Here is a 20,638-nt window from a genome sequence, read left to right as displayed (position 1 = left end):
ATCTAAATTCCAAAACTTTTTACTGCTTGGTTTTTCTTCTTTTATTGCCAGATTAAACTTACAACTTTTTCATCATCATCATATATGAAAGAAACTGTCATATTGAATATTAGTGGGCAGTAAACCAGAAGGCTATGTTCAGTCTAATATCACTAACACACAATGCAATGGGGGCTGCAAATCTGCATCACTCCCAGTCTGCTATTGACAGATCAGTAATTTGGAAGTCAGCAGCAAATGGATAAAAGCTTTGTGTTCTTGAAACCTAAACTTTTCACATGAGAGAAGTACAGGGTTCCATAGAGGTCTCAGTGGGATGGATTTATAGGCAAGACTGAACCTGAAAGGAGGACAGAAATCCTTTACAAGCAGAAGGTTCACAGATGCTTAGAACAATTTTTTGGTTTAATTCCAGAGGAAAATGAAACACATTTGGAAACCACAAAAGTTTCTCTGCAACACAATGGCCAATCCTCCAGTCAGTACTGAGCAATTTTTCCCAGGCAAGAAAAGATTCCAGAGGGAGAGAGGGATCAAACAGATGTCTTTGGTTTGGGCTGACCTCTAATTAATAGTGAGAAATACTCAACCTGGGCTGTGATTCTTAGAGAAATAAACAGTGGGTCTTTCAAACTAAAAATTCATATGCTCCAACAAAAAGCCAGTGAATGCCAGCTCCTGGGACTGCCACAGAAGAAATAAACAGAAACCAAATGAATTAAAATGAAACAGCTCCATAATGGTGCAGAGATAACAAAGCAATGATGACAGATCCTAAGGTCAAAGCTCTTGTTGTCTCTCACTGAGGCTTAGCGGTGATTTTGACTGTTTGTCAGGACTGGGAAGAGCAGATACACAACGTGACAACCGCACAAACAATTACACCTGTTACAAGGCAGATGACTCAGATACTTACAGCCATCCTTTAGCACAGATAAAAGCTCTAATATTTCAACTATTTTTTTCAGGGTGTGTATTTTTAAAGCCTATACTTATCAAAGGCAGGTTCTAGGGCAAATCTCATCCATTTGACTTTGCTGCACTCTTGTTCTCAGTTGAAATTCTGCTCTTTTATTTTCAATGGCTTGATATTATCCACGCTTGTTTAAATGATTCTCATTTCACCACAACACTTAGTACATATTTGTGTTAAGGTTTTTCTGCAGCCACTGGAATATTCTTTGTGGGAACAAGTAAATATGCAAAAAACACACAAAACCATAAAAAATTCACAGCAGGAAACAGTATCAACAATCTCCTCTCTCGCTGCCCCACATAGGGATCAGATTGGGCTTTTTTCTCAGCTCCATAAGGAAAAGCAATTGCAGGGCAGCTGCCATGTAGTCACCCCCACTGAGGTGTCCTCATGTTTCTTACGCCCATGCATAAACATTTCAGCCCATCTCTCATAACACACCAGTGAGACAACACCCTCCCCTGGCTGCACACAGCCACGGACCTGGGCACCCAGCTGACATGCAGAAACCTAGATTATGAGAAGTTTTCTCTTCCCTTGCTATGGTAGCACAGCTCACATGGGAGACAACCCATTTTCTAGTGGAGAAAATCAACCTTAGCTCTACCCTTCTACATCTCTTTTCATTCCGATGGGAACAATGGGCAGCTGGCACACCCCCTGCAGCAACTGAAGACCCCAGTTCTCTATGGGAAGTCACAAAATCACAGAATCACACAGAGGCAAAGAGCAGAGGCTGGAGACCACCATTTAGCAGGGGTCAGGCAGTACCCCACTACTGTCTCTTGTGCTGCTCTGTGGGAGCCCCAGCACTTTTATTCCACCACCAAATAACACAGTGCTCAGGAAACACGCTGCAAGTCAAACCTCATCCTGCTCATAGCAGAAGGAGAAGGGAGAGGGAGAAAATCAATGCCAATTCTAGAACCAAAGTTATCAAGGGAAGTTTTAGCAGCTCCATTACCGCTCTGCTATTTATAGAGCACCTTGATGTGGCACGGCTTGCCATGCCATTGTGCCATTGTACAACTCAGTCACTGAAAGTGAATTCAGCTCCTGCGAAAGCCGAGGCAGCCGGGGGAGGATGGGTTTTGTTTCTTCAATGAAAAGCCAAATGCAGGCAAGCACCTTCCCCAATTAATTGTAGATAAACTGAGCTACGCTTGAAGTCAACACTTTTTAGAAATTGCATTTATCATAACCATTGTGCAGCCGTACAGGTAAACAAAGGACATACAGCAGCAATAGTACCTTCTAATTTCTGGAAGAAGAGCTGAAATTCAGCTTCTCCCAAGACACACCAGATTGCAGGGGAGATTTAATATTGACATAATTCCTGAGCCTAAAGAGGAACCAAAACCGAGGCAAGGCTTAAATGCACCTGTGTTTACCTTATAGGACATTCTCCCCCCTTCATTTTTTATGCAGATATTTTCTCTCTCTCAAGCAGTGATTTACAGGAAGTTTAAAAGGCATGTTTTTCTTTTTCCTGTGTTTCATAAAAGTGGCAACATTCAGTGCTTCTTCTCAGAACTGGTGCGAGGAGTAGAACATCAACCTGCTGTAACTCAAACAAAATGAGACCCAAATTTTGTCCAAAAACTTATATGGGAAGTCATAAACACCAGTAGACAGGGCTGGGCTTTGTCCTACAGCCAGACTGCAACAAAATATGATATCTGAATTTAGCAGCATTTTATGATGCTGTAGGAACATTGAAAAAGAAATACTTCACACGATGGCAGCCCAGCACCCCGCCTTTTTAATTCAGCACGGCAGCACCACAGCATCAATCTCCTTACAGTAATAATCAGAAACAGGACACGTTCCCAGCATTCCCGTGTGCCACAAAGCAACTCATAAATCGCCTGCTCCTTTAATAGGGACTCCAGCAAGATGAAAATTGGGCAGAACATTACATCAGAATGTGGATTAGTCCTAATGACGTAACAAAAGAGAGCAAGAGTTGAAGAGAAGTAAACAGAGGCCAATTGAGCATCCCCAGAGCCCGATGTTATCTCACAGGCTGAACACATTCTGTTTCTCAGACTACTGTGGCACTGGGGGCATTAAGGCGAGACCTGCGGCAGCACATTGTTGGACATGGCTTGAGATGTTTAGCTTGAATTTCTAAAGTAATTTTTACCTTGTATCAGTTTTTCAGAAGGTGCTTTACCCCTTTTAAAACCTGTATTTTGAGCAGTCAAATACCAAGACCTCTAGAGCAACAGGTCGACTTGTAAAATCTCATTGCTCCCATTTTATGTCAATACTCCTCTCTTCAGAGTTGGGCAATAGCCTCACAGCCCAGTTCATCCTGCAAGCTCTGAGACTGCAAATAGAAAGGAATCTGCCTTCTGATGTTTCTGAGAAACAGAAACAGTGGAAGCTACCATGCACATAACCAACGATGCAATGCCATGCATCAGGAAGATGCACCTTCCAGGTCCTTACTGACCAGGTCAGACCTGGCTTTCATCTCATTTGACCCTGGACTGATGCCACAAAGAGCAGCACCAGACTAAGGCACATGCAAAGGCAGAGCTGGAGGTCATACACTGCAGTAAAAATCTGCCATTCAGATAACTCAAGATTTCATCCAAGCTACATGTCTCATAAGATTCTAAGAAGAAGCGAAACAAGTATCCTACTAGAAGGTAGTGGTGGCAGTGGCAAGTCAGCATTAAAAACTAATGCATCTATATTCAGCTGCAGTAAGAGGGAAGTTTTTTAAATTCATTATTTTGTAACTGAAAGTGAAAATAACTCCTCTTGGAGTTATTTAGCCAAATATCACATCTCTATCTTCCCTCTGCTTTAGTTAGCTGCCTAATAGGAACGAAGCCCTCCATAAGCCCTCAGTAATTCTGAAGTTGGAGGCACAAGGAGCAGGAAACATTCAAAATATGCAGCTTTTCAATATCCTTTTTTTTCTGAAAACAACAAGAAATCCAATCCTGCACCTGCAGAAAAACTCTGAAAATGTTAAAATTCATCTTTCCTGCAACATCATCAGAATTATAGTGTGAGATCATACAAACACTCTGCTTTATAAAGGAGGAATAATTTCAAATAATGTGGTGCCAGTAAGTACTATGATGTGATCCATGACTCACACACAGGCAATCAATGGCTTGTCTGTATAAGAGAAAAATCACCAGCCCTCTCTAAAGACCATAAAGACCTAACTACACATGTACATTATTCCACTATAAAAATGGCTCTATTCATAATAACTATTTTGCTCTGGAAATGCAAGCATTATCCTTGAATAAAAACATAGTGTATGCCAGAACAGGCTGTCTACACAAGGAAAGCTATTCTGGAGCTGATAAATGATAGGAGATTAATTGATTCTGGACCAGCTGTGTAGGTCACTTTCTATCATGTATGCAAGGGGTAAGATCTGATGATGTTTAGGGTCCCCATCCATGAAAGGTTGTGCAAGGTGACTTGGCCTGGCTACAGTTGGGGGAAACTCTGACTGTTAATCCTGACAGCAGGAAAATGAGGAGGATGATTAGAGTAAGAATATTCAGAACAAGTTTCGACCTCATTTTAGCACTATGAGTAGGATAAGTTTGGACTGAGTGAGGATTTAAGGAGCCTAGATGAACATCTGCCTTGTGCTCTCCCTGACTCATTCAAAATTTAATAAAATAACCATGAAAGGAGGATGCAATCATCTACTTCCCACATTCAGAGTCCATTATGTGACTCATCTCCTCAGTCTTATACTGGGGAGGAAACGGAGGTGAAAAACCCTCCATAGTCCCACTGAGGAACTCTAAAATAAATGTTACTCCTCTAGTACTTGAGGTTGTTACACAGTGAACCCCATTGACACAGATTAAAAAAAAAACAAGTCTTTTCAACTATAACAGAATAATTTGAAGATATAAATGGCAGTGCAAGAAAGAGCTAAGAGTTCCCAATACATTTTAATAACACTAAAGTCAGTCCAGAACCTGTCAACATATAAAAAAATTTAGCATGAGAAAAGATGATAGGATCCCTTTAAGCTTTTCTCATTCTCTCTTATCATCCTAGTTTGATATAAGGATAGAAGTTGATGTAGGACTCAAACAGTTTAGAGTCCTTAGTGTTCAATCTTGATTATACATTCATGGAGATAGAGATTCACTTTGCAAAACATTGCCAGACAGGGCTTGTCTTGTTTTGAAAGACAAGAAAGAGGATACAATTTATTATTTAAAAAAAAAAAAAAAAAAAAAAGTCTATTTAATCCAAACATCTAAAACTGAAGCAAGGTTTATTAACTTTTGTAGGCTTGGGACAATGTCTCACATACTTATCTTCAAATGTCTCAGTTGAAGTTTTTTTGCTTTGGTTTCAACTGCAGCTACTTGTTCAGGGCTCCCTCCGTGGGAGTCAGCACATCTCGTTTGAGATAGGAATCTGCCCAGCACACACTCCAGCCTCTCCTTGCAGTAAATCACAGAAAAGCATCTCTCCAGAATTCATTCATCCTATCCTAGACACTTATATCCTGGGGGTGATAAATGACCCCTGGGAGGAGCCTATTTCTATCTGTTAACTCGACTGCTAAAGGTGGGCAGTGCAGACCTTCATGTCTACGGGCAAAGGAATCCTGCCCCATCAGATCTGATGGCTCATTCTTTGCTAAAGCTTCTCTTGCCACACTGCGCCTTTATGTTTGCCCATCACTCTGCTTCCGAAAAGCTTGAAAGCAACATCTCAGGCCTTAAATCTTGTGTCTACTAAAAGACGTTCTTCAATGCAAAATTAGAGCATGCATATGAATGAAACCCCTGCTGATCAGGCCGCAGGTTCAGTAATAAATTGTATTATTGTGTTGCAAAACAAATCAAGTGTTTTGCCTGCTTACAGTTGCCAAAAAAATTAAGTCTGAATGTGGAAAATTCTGAGCTGGTGCTTAATATAAGTTTTTAGCTTGCATGCATTTTGCACAGTCACCCATACTGAAAGACATACATACAGCAAGGCCACCTACAGATAGTAATAAAACCATACTGTCTGAAAGGCTGCCTGTAAATCTTATTAAAGTAATCCCTTTCCTGAACCCAGATTATTACATTCACCTTTATGGTAGAATAAAAATTAATTTTCTCAGCTATAATAAGTGTATGATAAGAAGGCATCACTTGGGACTAAATAAAGATTATAATTAACTCCAACTGAATAAATCTAAATTTAGCTTGGACTAGCAATTTGTTTTCACACATTTTCCTCTACGACTGAGTGAATAGGTACAGCAGGATTAGCATCCCATGCCAGTTCCAGCACTGCTGGCACAGAAAGGAGTGAGGCAGAGTGTAATCCAATACCCAGAAGGCCTGAAGATTAATTCAGGATTCTCTATCAGCAAAAGTTGGAAAACCAGAGGAAAAAAAAAAACAGAAAGGCTCAGAATTGCCATTAGTCCAGCAAGGAAAGCACATGAAGTGCAGGACTCAAGAGAAAGGAATCTTTCTCAGCTTTATACAAAGAGGTTCTCTGCCATGAGCTGCTGAGAGCATACTCAGGGGAAGCATCCCTCTGTGCTTGCCTGATCTTACTTTTTCCTTCTGAGTGTCAGCTTTTGGGTGCTAACAGAAACGGGCCAGATGGTCTTTGCTCTGGCCTGGTGCAGCCATCCTTAATCTGCATCCCCTCAGAGCTGATCCTTAAAGCACTGGCAAAACAAGAAGACAACCTGCATAAGCACAGGCAAGCACACAAATAAAATGGGGTAAAGTAAATGTATCAAACAAAGATGCAAAAGTTTACCCTGATTTTTCTTTGTTGAAAATAAAACCCCTTATAGCAGAACGATACTCAGCAGAGTAGAAATTTACTTTCTTTTTCAAGGAAAAGAGGATCTACTTATAAAAGGCTGAGGAACTGCCTTGTTAAGCCACTACCTCATTATTTGCCATTCTTTGGGAAGATGATTGTTAACAACTTTATTACTGGGAAGGAGGAGTTCAGGCTTGTTTATCAAAATAGACCACATATTTATCCTAGCCAGGGAATAGCATGCAACCCAAGCACTAAAGCCACTGTGATTCCTCCTCTGATTTCCATTCTAGCCCATGCAGATTACCTGCATAAGAAGATTTTATCAGGTATAAAGCTACACCTGAGCTATTGTCATTACAGTAGTATGGTTCTCCAAGCAGATACGTTTATTTCCAAAGACTGGAGTTCTTTTTGCTTAAAGGTGACAAAAACCTGAAACTAAAAAACAACACCCTGAGAAGTGCAATTTCCTCCTGAATCATTAACTCCAGTTGTTTTAGTCAAATTTGTCACAGTTTCTAAGACAAAGATCCAACATCTCTAGAGGGTTTAAAGAGGAAATTTTATTTTGCCATGGAGAAGAGAGATCCCTTTTTCCTCCAAATGCTACCATCATGTCAAAGCCTGCAAGGACCTGAGATACAGGACATTAAACCTGTGACATCTGTAACTGTAGGAAGGCTATTTTCAGTAAGTTTTAGAGGGTTTTACTGCTCCCTCTGAACCCTGTACAGTGGGAAACATGGTAACTAAGGTACCTGGTTTTATGGGCTGGAGTAGCAGAAAAAATAGGCACAATAAAAAAAATTTTAAAAGTCTCTAAACATTGCTAAAATAGCTTTTCTTGAAACATACTGCAATGGTTTCACCATCTGTGAGATTTGTGCCCATCCCCATAGCCCATAAAATCCTTATATCAGCATGTGTTCTATTTATTCATCTCTACTGCACTCTCACAAGCTTCTGGCCAGTCTTCACTTTTAAAACATGTATTCAAATGTGTCTAATAAAGAGAGAAGTTAGATTAAAAAATATATTCCTATAGTACTACCTAGAAGTTGTACAAAGGACAAGATAATGGTGTTACTAAGACAGGTGTACATGGCTTCCCAGGGCTGGTGAGTTCTTACCCAAATCTCCTGGGTGTAAAATATTATTTCCATTAAGGAGAACGGGAGCATTCAATGAGTGATGGACGCAAAAACTGAGCGTGAACCTACAGAGAAAATAGTGTGAGCACAGAGAGAGCACGAGGACACTGAACCCTCCCTCTCCAAAAATCAAGCAGAAATGAGATGAGACATTCACAGGGTTTCTCCTTCATGCCTGCATCAGCCTTCACCAGCTCTCATCTCATCTGACAGAGACAACAGAAGTATTTGCAGTACTAAGGCTTTTCCAGCCCAGACTAATTCCCTGAGTGCTAGAAGGGAGTTCTATACTACACTCAGCACAGCCAAGGCCATCCCCCATATAGATAACTGAGAGAGCTGCTTTAACTGCCCAAACATAGTGCAGGGAAGGTGCCCATGAGAAAAAAATCCCCCATGAGTTTTCTCATTTATTGTGGCTGTTGCCATCTCTTAGGTTGCTCTGCTGGGTTGATCACTGACCTAACTTGCCATTTTAGTTTCAATCAGGGGTGTTAATAGGGCAGCTAAAAGTCACAGGCTGCTCTTGGCAAGTTGCTCTGCATCTCTCATACAACAGCATTGGGGATTGTCCTGCTAGTTACAATTAGAGGTGGTAGCACAGTGGCTAAAGGTCACAAATTCATCAGCTGAAAGAACTGAACAACAGAGTCACAATTGCAAGATAAACTGAAGTTTAAACACACCTGATTAACCAAGGATAAGGTTTCTGTTCTGGATAACTGGAAGGAAGAGACAACTGCTGAAACCTTCAACTCTTCTCAGCCAGAGCCAAAGATACCAAAACCAGGGCACCACCAACTGAGGCAGCACACCTTTGCTGCAGGGGGAGTTGAGAGGCACAGCCATGCTGGGTTAAAGTAAGCCAGGTGACAGGGAAGGCTGTGGGGCTGCTGGACCTCTCACACAGCTCCCTGCTGCACAGTGCTGGTCCTGGCATCGCTCCTCACCCCGGGTGCAGAGTTGGTGCTTCTATCTGCTAGCACTGGGAACCCCTCTGCATCCCTCCTGAGACCTGATAAATAAGGTTTGTCACGGATACTGAAGGTTGTCATTGCTAAAGAAGGGGTTAGGAGAGGGCTCCCTACTACCATTATCTAAAGCAAAACTCATTTTCCCTCAGTGCTATTTCGTAAACAACAGAAAATGGATATATGTATGGGAGTGTGTGGATAAATTCTCAAAACAACAGAAAGGCCTTACAAGGCAAACACAATCACTAAAGGCACTAGGTGATTGCAAAAGTAAATCTCTTAAAATATATGCTCTTAACTATTAGCCAACTGTGAAATATTTGTATTCAGTGTCAAAACATCTATGTCACACAAAACCAACAGAATGACAGGAGAAAGGCCAGGATTTATGTTAGCCAAGGTCTATCTGTCATGGAGATAGGAAAGCTGAGAGAGAGTCCTTTTATTAAAATCACTCTCCGGCTGCAGATATTGATCTAAGCAGCTAAGGTTGAACAGCAAAGTGCATCCCCATCTCTCACAAAGTTACACACTGATACAGCAGTAAGGAACTGAGGGTAAACACCCTCACAACCCCAGCAAATGGCACCCCAAAAGGAAGTGGGCAAGGAGCAACAGGCATCGGTATAAACAGCATCCTGTGATGCCATGGCATAGCTGCCTTCCAGGAACTAGAAAGTCCCTCTCAATCCACTTCCCAAATTATCAGGAAGCCTCTTTTGCACCCCAAATCACTAATGTAGGTTGCCATTACTCTCAGATTGAGTTCATCACTAAAACAATACAGAGAAACACAGTATTGACTGCATTGCTTACATTTCCATATTAAGGAAAAAAAGACATTTCAAAAGGATCATTCCCTAAATCTCCTTCAGCATTTTCAGATCTTCTTTTAACCAATAACAGAAATAACTTCAGTCTCAGTTTGGGTTGATCCCTCTCTACCAGTTCTCCCTTGGCTCCTGGAGGACTCTGCGAATCCTATTTTGTGGCTGCAACCAATGGCCTCAAGTATCAACCTGAAGACAAAATGAAGTAATTTGAAGTTCTATAAATTACAGACTTTCTACATTCCTTCAACCACGGGTCACACAGATACATCATTTTATAGCACTTCTGATTTTCCCCACAGAAACTTCTGCCTTTGGTGATATTGAAATATTCCTTGCATGAGACAGAAATCACACAATATTAAAATGCTGGCAGCATCTCCAAAGGCATTGTCAGAAAGAGGTGAGGTTGGTCCAAAGCCTTTCTCCAGAGCAAGAGGCTTTCACTGGATTCTCCATCTTCCTGTTTCAAAGCTCGTGGAGGAAATGAGCTCTGAAGTAATGGGCCTGAACAGCCACGGGAAACCACAAAAGCAGCTTACAATAAAACCCCTGTAAAGTTATTAAGAACATAGATACATCTTGAATGCATAGAAAATCCTCTGTCTTACCAGGACTCATCCATATCCCACTGTGACTGTAATCCCAGGAAGAGTACGTTCCATGCAGAGCCCCACTGAGGGACTGTGATAAAACCACACAGGATGCAGAGACACACAAAGCAAAATCTCAAGTCCAGTGCTAGCCCCACATCTCTGCCTGAGCACTGGGAGCAGTTCTCACTTCTCACCTGGATAGCGACTCTGACTACACATGCTGATATTTGGGACTGTTTGCAGGGCAGACAGTTAAATTCCTGGTTAAAAGTTTGCAGTGTTTAGGTCTGTGGGAAGAGGTCAGCTTTCACTCGGGTTTCCCCACCAAACTCGGGAGGTGCAGGCTGTAACTTCCAGCAAGATTTCTCTCCCCATCCTGCAATCAGTGTGTGTGCAGTCTCACTAAGCCAGGGTGTTTTCCCACTGGGAAATTTAAGCACAAGCTGCAAAGTTCCAGGACAGAGACCTGTGGGGCCACCCAGCCTTTTAGCTGCTTCAGAAAAAGCTCCACAGCTTTACAAATTCACCACTATTAGTTCAGGGATATCTGTGCCTTTTTTATCTGAACCCAATCTTTAACCTGCACTTTGCATTGCTCTCACAGGCAGCCAATATTACACTAACCAGGCTCTCAAAGCAATAAGTGCGCTTGGACTCTCACAGGAGCAACCACACAAGCCTAGTGCTGCAGTTCAGACATCATTAAGTTATCAGTTTATATCTGCCTCCCAGGGAACTGCACATGAAAACATGAATCCTTCCTTTCTAATCACAGCTTTTTTTTTTCCTCCCCCCACCCGAAATAGCCAGAACAAAAGTTTCTGTTTTCTCTCAGATTCCTTTACTTAATGCAATATTTTATTTTTGGAATGACAACAGCCTGGAGCAATTTCATTAATTTGTTACAGAGTAAGAGCGCTTTGCATTCCTAGGGTGATTGCTGACCTCCTCCCCTGCTCCCTTGCTTATTAAAACAGTCCTGCTCGAGCACATCCCAGTATCAGAACAAAGCATAATTTTTCATGCTTGAATGTATTATTTTACGTTATGAATACATATTTGACATATTTTACAAATCCACGGCAGATGCTGTCAGAAAGGACAAAAAACCCATCCCTTGGTACCACTTTTCTCTTACTACAATGATCAAAGGCTGCAGCTTGTCATTCACAGATGGAGAACGGCTCCTCTTGGGGAGAGGAGGAGGAGACTGAAGCCTCATCCAGGACTTCTTGGGTGTTTGTTTCTCTGCCTTTAGACGATTAGCCATTTAGAGTTCGATTTTCTTAGCACAAGGAAAATTCCCAGTAGCTCTGGAGGAGGCAGTTCAAGGAGATCTTGTCAAAATATTGGTGGTAAGAAAGTGAAACCTTATTACGGCTTTCATACTGTGATGCACCAAATACATTTATGTTGCTCACAGACAATTAACTTACAGGCAAAGAATACAAACTCTCCAGGAAAAAAAGAAAGTAGGATGAGGTCATCCTGGCTGTGTGGTTCACTTGTGTTTATTAAGGTAATAAAAGATAATTAGTATTAGCTAACAGCATTTTCAAACTCCTGAAGAGTCAAAAGAAGCAAATTAGATCAGATTTGAGATTGCCTGAGATTGCAAAAAGATGAATCCAGATTTTCTCAATGACAGGGCTATTATAAAATTGAGAAAGAATCGCAGGACTATCACTATCATAGATCAACAGAGCATACTAGTTAGGAAACTCCAGATCATCAATATGATTACTATTTTAGGATGATTATTAGTTTAGGACAGTGCCTTGACCAGAGCAGAAGGTGCTCACCTACTAGGACAAATTACCCCAAGCGCATTAATTGGATGCACAGTAATTTATAGCAGTTTCCCGATTTGCCCTATTACCTCTGAATTGAAACAATTCACAGAAAGCCCTCTGTAGCAGCTTTGGAAAAAGACTGAGGATTAAGAGATCTGGAAAGTCTGGGAACAACCTTTCCATGCTAGGAGTGTTTATTCATAGGGTGCCTGTAGCAGTAGTTGTCAGCTATTTCAGGGAAAATGTACTATTTGAGAAACAGGAACCAAATTTGGTCCAGTAATAATTTAGTGCAGAGGTCATAAATACAAACAGCTGCTCCTGCTCCTCTAGGCCACTTTGTACATTAACACAAGCCTCCAGGCCCAGTTCTTGACTGGAATAAGACACTGTAAATCCCGTGTGACTTCACCAACCCAAATCTCTTCTATATGCCTCTGAATGCAGAGCCTGTCCCTGCCAAAGGCAGCTGCATTGCTTCTACCCCAGACCTGCAAACTCACACCTACAACAACCTCATCTCACCAGAGCCAGCCCAGGGCTCTGCACAGGTGTGACAGGCAGACTCCCAGCATGGGCATGGCCCCGTGTTTGTGCATGCTGAGGGGGCAGCTCCATCACAGCTCCATCCATCATTTGCCCATTCAAAGCAGCTGTTAACAGGCAGTGAGAGAAAGAAGAAAAAAGCCACGTTCACCTTCTACTTAGCGGCATCTCCTATAAACCTCGCTGTGGAAACATCACAAGCGGAGGTCAAGTTTGAGCCAGTTCAAGTTCAAGTCATATCTTACAACATCCAGTCCTGCTCACCTACACGTGGCATAGAGAAGACAGCTCTGCAGAAACTCAGCATACAGGTCACTTCTGCACTCCGCTTCGTCTAGCATTGGTAACTAGAGCTGAGCACATAATTCAACACTGCACAATTTATCCATGGGATTTAGCCCATGGAACACCAAAAGCAGATAACAATTTCTTCATACTTATTTGGTTTTTAGAAAATTCAGTCAACTTCTTCTCTGCTTTTTCTGATCCCTGCAAAAAGATCATAAACCTCTGGTTATATTCTTCCAGGGCTTGAGCTCTTGGCTAGCTGTCATCAGTCAGATTATTCAACTCTTTTTCTGTCTACTACCTTCAACTATTTTTGTTTCCTGAGTGGAGGGAAATGTGTGCAAGCACTAAATCTCAAACATGCTATTCTAACATTTGGATTCTATTATTCTAGAGATAATGTATAATCCTATAATAACATGTAATAAGTTAACTTTTAATCTCATAATGGAGAGTTCAAAGGGATCCCAGCCAGCTAGTGCTAAAATAAGCATTTGTTAGAGCCTGCAAGAGTGGGAGACAAAGATGAAGAGTGAGATGTAAGCTGCTCTGATGCTTTTGTTTGGCAAGACTGGTTGGTAAGGAAAGGATAAAATAAACCCCTGATATGAAGGACACCATCTCCAAAATCAACCAACCTGTGCCCTTTTGCTGTGAAAACACCTATTGACATCTGTCAGATTCAGGTTCTTTCTTTGAATTCAAAGACACTTCATTGCTCCATCTCTAACTGGAATACACTTTAAAAAAATAAATCTGTCAGGTAGCCAAGAGAGCCACGAATCCATCACAGAGATAGTATATTTTAAAAAATACTGCCAAACCTCTTTGCTAGTTTTCAGTGGAGCCATATCAACCTTATTGCCAAATTAACCAGAAAATAAAGGCAGTTAAAAAACAATCAAGAAAAAGGAAAGAGAGAAACTTAAGATAGCAAATATAAATACACAGTGAGCTGAATTTCACAGCTGCAGACACTGACCACAGTTTTGTACCTGAAGAAAACTTAATAAATAAAAGTAACAAAAAAATATTAAGCATTATGGAGTTATCTTTGCTCCAGCATATAACACACATTTCTATTACCCTTTCTGGATTAGCCAAATGAAGATCAATGTATCTATAAAACTCAATGACATGTTAATGCAAACCTTAAAAAAGATAAAATGCCTTTTATCTCAGTCTTAGGAAAACCTAATAAAGAATTAACAATCCATGAAGCCATGGAAATTCACTCAAGGCTTTACTTTATGCCAGGAATTCCTACTCCATTAATTTTTAACAGACAGGTTTCCCTGGGCTTTGGGACATGTTGGTACAATTGTACATTGTCATTAAAATTGGTCCTATATTTTCCTTCAGAGCTGAGATATTAACCTCATCGTAGTATGTGGAGTTAAAATATAGACAGTACCCACAGTAGATAAGAATTGTAAATCTGGAGCAACTGTTAAGGTAAATATGCAAAAATTTGTAGACAGATTTTTTTATATATAATTATCTGAATATTAATTAATTTATGAGACTAACCTTTCACCTGCAGGATAAGCACTTTGGATCAGAGCTCAAGTGTAGCATCATTATTGTATATTTTATCAGAAGCAATTGCCAATTTCCACCACCACAACACTAGATGTTGAATCTTTAAAGGGATGCAGTCAAATATTAGTCTAGGATGTGGCTCAAGATTGGTTCTCAGAATTAATGAGCCTTCAGTGACTGCCATGTGCTGTGCTGGGAGGCTGGGATCCATTATGCCAGACACCCCCAAGACTGGTGGGAAACTTGTCTCATCCAAGCAAAATGCCTTTTATCTCAGTCTTAGGAAAACCTAATAAAGAATTAACAATCCATGAAGCCATGGAAATTCACTCAAGGCTTTACTTTATGCCAGGAATTCCTACTCCATTAATTTTTAACAGACAGGTTTCCCTGGGCTTTGGGACATGTTGGTACAATTGTACATTGTCATTAAAATTGGTCCTATATTTTCCTTCAGAGCTGAGATATTAACCTCATCGTAGTATGTGGAGTTAAAATATAGACAGTACCCACAGTAGATAAGAATTGTAAATCTGGAGCAACTGTTAAGGTAAATAAATATGCAAAAATTTGTAGACAGATTTTTTTTATATATAATTATCTGAATATTAATTAATTTATGAGACTAACCTTTCACCTGCAGGATAAGCACTTTGGATCAGAGCTCAAGTGTAGCATCATTATTGTATATTTTATCAGAAGCAATTGCCAATTTCCACCACCACAACACTAGATGTTGAATCTTTAAAGGGATGCAGTCAAATATTAGTCTAGGATGTGGCTCAAGATTGGTTCTCAGAATTAATGAGCCTTCAGTGACTGCCATGTGCTGTGCTGGGAGGCTGGGATCCATTATGCCAGACACCCCCAAGACTGGTGGGAAACTTGTCTCATCCAAGCTCCCAGCTATATTTATTTCTACTGTCAAACACACAGCAGCAAGACAAAAATATCAAATGCCAGTTCTTAAAACCAAATTAAATCCAATACTTCTGCACACATTTAAAAGTTGCTTGCTCTCAAAAGGGCTTGAATACCTGCAGCCCCCACTGACATGAAAGGAAATGAAGATGCTTCCCACTTCTGCTAATTGGGGTGCACTTGTCTCAGATGTCAAGGAAAGGGCCCGCTGCTTTTAGATACCCATGGGTGAAGAGTGAGACCATGGTGTCCAACTGCAGCAGGATGCTTTTCCAGGGGGAACAGAGCAGGAGCAGCACAACACAGAGCCCAAGCTCATACACTCTTCAAGGCTGACAGGTTTGGGCTTGTATGACTCAGTTGTGCTGTTGTGAGACTAAGGAAACAAGGCTTACGTACAGAACCGTGACCATTTCTGCCTCTACGTAAAAATGTGGGATATGGAAGAACAGCCACAGATGCATCCTGCACTGCACATCCATCTGTTGGTCAAAAAAACCTTATTTTTTTGCCATCTTTAATCACCCTTCATCTCATACACACCAAGTACATTTGGATCACAAAGGTGGGGGATGTTAAATTAATCAACAGGAAGCACTGCCTTCCAAAGGCAGCCTATTCTAGATCTATTCCTGGATAATCTTCAAGGAATGCTCTGACACTCTTACTCATACAGAAAATTTGTAAGAACTGCAAACAGAAGAAAAGGCTGCTCTGTGCAGTGGGGTTCAGACCAATATCCTTTGTTGCCTGGCATGGAAAAATCCAACACTAGACCTCAAAATATGCTTAGAGTCCCTTCTGAGAGCCACTACTTTTAAGAATTCTTATAGAAGCCTGCTGCAATCTTTGAAAAAGCAAATAAAGTGTAGGAAAACAAAGACTTCCTTAATAAAAAGCAAAAAACCTAACCCTTACCTTTCAAACACACCCTTTGAACCTCAGTATCTCCACTGAATTTTAAATGAAACTTAGGTCCAAGTATTTGTAGGCACCTGACTATAAATGAACCTCCCTTTTGATATCACCATCCTAGCCTTGGGTTTAAGTCTGGGCAAGACAGACACGTGAAGACAGAGGGTGAATTAGGCCAATAGAGGAAACTTGTCAATCTTAGCTGCTAATGCAAGACCACAACAACTCTCTGGCTTAACCTCAACAGTGACCACTCGTCATTATGTGATACTTTGACTGCTTGTCAGCAACTTGCTTTGAAGAACAAGAATGCTGCAGAAGTCTTTCTGAAACTCAGCAAGGAAAAATGCATCTGTCTGCTAGTCACCCATCAAGGCTTCCCACAGTCTGCAACCAAGTGAATTCTCAACAAGTTCCAAGTTATGAAGAAGAAAAAATACAGTATAAAGGATTCACACAGCTACAGGAACCACAATGCTCCCCTACGTGCCTAGCACATCTTTGCTCAAAAACATGGAGCACTTCTTACCTAGGGCACAAGGTGGCATATGGAGAGATCCTGTGTTTTCCCTCACACCAAGCTCCAAGAACACCAGGCTGTTGAACACATGCTGAGAGATGGGTCTACAATGCAGTTGCAAAAGCATCAAATTTAAAGCAACTCCACCCAAGAGTGCAAGGTCTCCATGCCAGGGAGCTCCCCAGCACATATCCACAGAAACCAGAGTTATGTGCAAGGGAATGGATGATAGCCCAGAAGAGGTGACTTTCTTCCTCTTCTCCTTGGCTCACATCTGGCTTTACTGGGTTTCCTCCCACAAGAAGGGATGCAGATGTTTAACTGGACCCCTAAAGTCAACTGCAGGTAGGTTTTGTTTCAACCAATGTATTTACACCTATACAGCTCTAGACTTCATCCTGCGTTCCTCCTAACACTAGCAGCTTAGAAGCTTGTTGTCTGAACATAAGTGCAGGATTCACAAAAGACTATCATATTTCAAACAGAACGCATTGGCAGTTTTCTTCAGGAGTATTAGTTTTCAGAAATGCAGCATATTTATTAATGAAGGTAATTGGAGAGGTTATAATAAAAACAAAAATATCCATCCCTTCTTCTAAGTGTAGGAATAAAAAGGGAAAATAGAATTTTAACTGAACAACAGCCTAATCTTACTTTCTCCTGGAAGTTTAATCACACTTTTTCCAGTGCACACAGCTTGCAACAAAGACCTAAAGTAGTTAATTTTCTAAAAGCGAGATGTTACAAAACCTGTAAAGCAACAATAGGAAATTAAGTCCCAGAAAGCCTGGGCTCCTGACAGCGGGGGGCAGGGGTTTGGGGAACATCAGGGTGCTCAGGCAGTTGGAGCAGCTGTGGGAAATGAAGGCAGTGAAGGTTGAATTCGTGCCCCAGCTCTGGGGCTGTGCCTCTGCTGTCTCTGTTGGTGTAGTCCACACCAGCTTCAAATCCTGACATTTTATCAATGAGAATCAGAACTGTGTGAAGACCAGCTTTCTCTGCACTTTATTATGTTTTTAGCATAAACTAAAAATCGATTGTGTCTCGTTAATAAAATTCACCACAACAAACCAATTAGTGAGACTCGTTAATTTTTTATTCATGTTACTAATTAGCATGAAGCCAGCTGACCTTTCAGTGATTAGTGTAGCATAACATTCAGGGTTTCTGGCTTCTTTGCTTTGACTTACAGTAGTTGCAATGCATTTTCCAAAAAGCAAAGCCCAACTTCTCAGTGCAGCTCAGATCTGGCTTCTCCCTTCTGCCACATAATTCCTGATCATGCCTGCCTAGTCCAGCAGGACCAAAGGGTATGGGAAGCACAAAGACACCTACAAGCTGTTTCTATCTGCAGAACAAATGCAAGCAAAGCCTGGCCACACGTGAAGGTACATGGAAACACAGAGACTCGGTGGCCACTGAGATTTTTACCTCAGCTGAAAATTCTTTGGGAGAGAGGAATGAACTAGGTGACCCTTCGTGCTCCCTCCCAGCCCTGTTTCTCTACAAGCAGTCAAGTGCTCTCTGCATCTGAAGCAACCAAGAGAATTAATCTGCCCTTTGAGACATCAGCAAGGTCTCAGTGGTGGCGAAGATAACAAGTTATTCTACCTTATGTCACCTGTTTAAAATCTTGTTATCTCAGAGCTTATCTGTAGAGCATGCTCTGAATTTCTTGGATCTTACTATTCACCACAATATATTGTACAAGGAGAGCAATAACTCTTCAGAACCAAACACACAACTAGAACAGTGTTTCCTAGGTCCTATATAGTCTTCTCCCAGTATTGGAGAGAAGTCTGTTTACTCAAGACTGAAGACATTTACCCATGCACAGTTTTGAGGCTATTACAACAAAATAGACAATTCCTAAAATTTGCTGCTAGAGTATTAGTAAATAGAAGTCTAATGTGAAGTTACAGAATACAACAACACTGCTGTTCCCTCACATGAGGGATATGGGACAGGAGATAACAGGCAATTCCTCCTCTTGCTATTTTTCCAAACCACAATGCAGCAAAAGTGACCATGGCCTTCCAGCAGACTGTAGAAAAACTTTCAGTTTTGGCTGCAATTCCCTCCAACTGTAGTTTCCAGGATCTAGTGCTAACACAGCTGTGAGTCAAATTAGACCCTAACCACTGTAGGGGCTCTAAACTCACATGCTTTTTGTGGGTACCAAGCCCTTGAGAAAACCAACCATATTCACCATAAGAATCACTCATGTTTGTTAAAATACAGCCAAGTGGCAAGTACTAAGAAGCATTATCCAAGTGACAAGTGTTTATGCATATTTTATGAAGTATCTTCAACCATGGTTCAATGTATCCAAGAATACTTCTGAAAAATGGCAGATTCTGAAGGGGATTTGGAGAGGAAATAACATATAGAATAGGAGGACAGATGTTGCTAATTTATGATGCAAAGGCCTTTTCTGAGAAGTGCACATTTTGCTTAAGATTCGTTACAAACACTATTTTAATGCTGATTTCCTCCTCTTTAGAATTTCACTAACTCTTCTCTGTAAGAACTTCAGCTTGGCTCAGAAGTTTAGCTTGGATCAAAAGCAGCATCTGTAACCGGCAATTAAACTCTGGCTTCAGCTTTGTGCATGTTTTTAAAGCAGATCCACTTTTTAACAATGCCACTTGGAAAAACATGGCTAAGCTATATGTTGGGAAAAGAGAGTGCATTTTGCCCTTTTGCCTTCCACTCTTGCCAGGGATATTGGGACTTTTGGGCCTCGGACTAAACTCAGAACAGCAACTGTGTGGGAGCCAGTGAGATGGATGGCTTGTAATACCTGATACGGTCAGAAAACAGAAACAAAATCATCTCTGGGGGAAAGCAGGATATATTGGCCCAAGTGCTTCATCAGTCACTCCCAATGCCTCATGCACTATCACCCAACCTTGCTTTTCCTATCAACACTGAAGAGCATTTTGAACTTGAGTTGGTTGTTTCTCCTCTCCTTCCTTCCCACTGTACTCCAAAAAGTTTAAAATAAAAATTATAAAGACATACACCTCATTGTCCTACATACAGGAGATGAGACTTTTTTCTTCTTACCAACCCCTCCCGGACATGTGGCTTCATTGCTCCTCTGCAGGTCTCCAAAGACAACACATGCTACAGAGCAGATTATTTTCTGCAAGGTTGCTACACCACCAATGAGGTCTGTGAAATCTTGTATGTAAATATCAGTTAAAAATAAAAAAGGAGAACCATGCACCGACTGCTCCTTCTGGCACTCATTTCAGACACTGGTGGATCATGTCAAAGTGCAAATGAATGGCAGACACAATCATGTGCAGATGCTGCACTGAAAAACCTGACATCGGTCCAGGACTTTCACACTATTGCAGGCAGCTTTTCTCCTAAATTAAGGCAGCATCATTATTTCACACAAGGTGACTTTTAAAAAAGCAAAACAAAACAGCCTTAAGGTTATGTAAGTCAGGATTCAAAAAAATTAAGAATTAGGGTTCCCTATACAACCATACTGGAGATGGGAGCACCAGGGGATGTCATAGCTCCAACAGGAGGACATGGTCAAGGGCTGCACAACTGCTTGGCTTCACATTATGATACAGTCTATATTCAATTAGACATTTTCCACCAATCTTGCTCAGGCTGAGGCAAATCAGGTGCTTGCACCAGGACCTACAAGTCACTGCTTTGCTTGCTCCTTGCCCACCAGTGCTTTGTTTCCAGCACATTGCCCACACACCAGCACATTTCTTATTTTCTTCTACCATGGTGGGCCCCAGAGCTCAGCCAACCTCACTGGATCTTCCCTACA

At 41.2% G+C, this 20,638-nt stretch overlaps 1 protein-coding gene across 1 annotated transcript in view; it reads right to left on the bottom strand.

The window, feature by feature from the left end:
* Window positions 1-20,638, bottom strand: part of TMEM132B (transmembrane protein 132B) — a 234,110-nt gene that overhangs the window by 157,331 nt on the left and 56,141 nt on the right. The gene's annotated exons all lie outside the window — the stretch shown is intronic.

Source organism: Chaetura pelagica, unplaced genomic scaffold (assembly GCF_000747805.2).
Source record: "Chaetura pelagica isolate M959 unplaced genomic scaffold, ChaPel_1.0 scaffold45, whole genome shotgun sequence".
Taxonomy (NCBI): domain Eukaryota; kingdom Metazoa; phylum Chordata; class Aves; order Apodiformes; family Apodidae; genus Chaetura; species Chaetura pelagica.
Note: the sequence above shows the minus strand (reverse complement) of the source record. Positions and strands in the feature narration are given on the sequence as shown.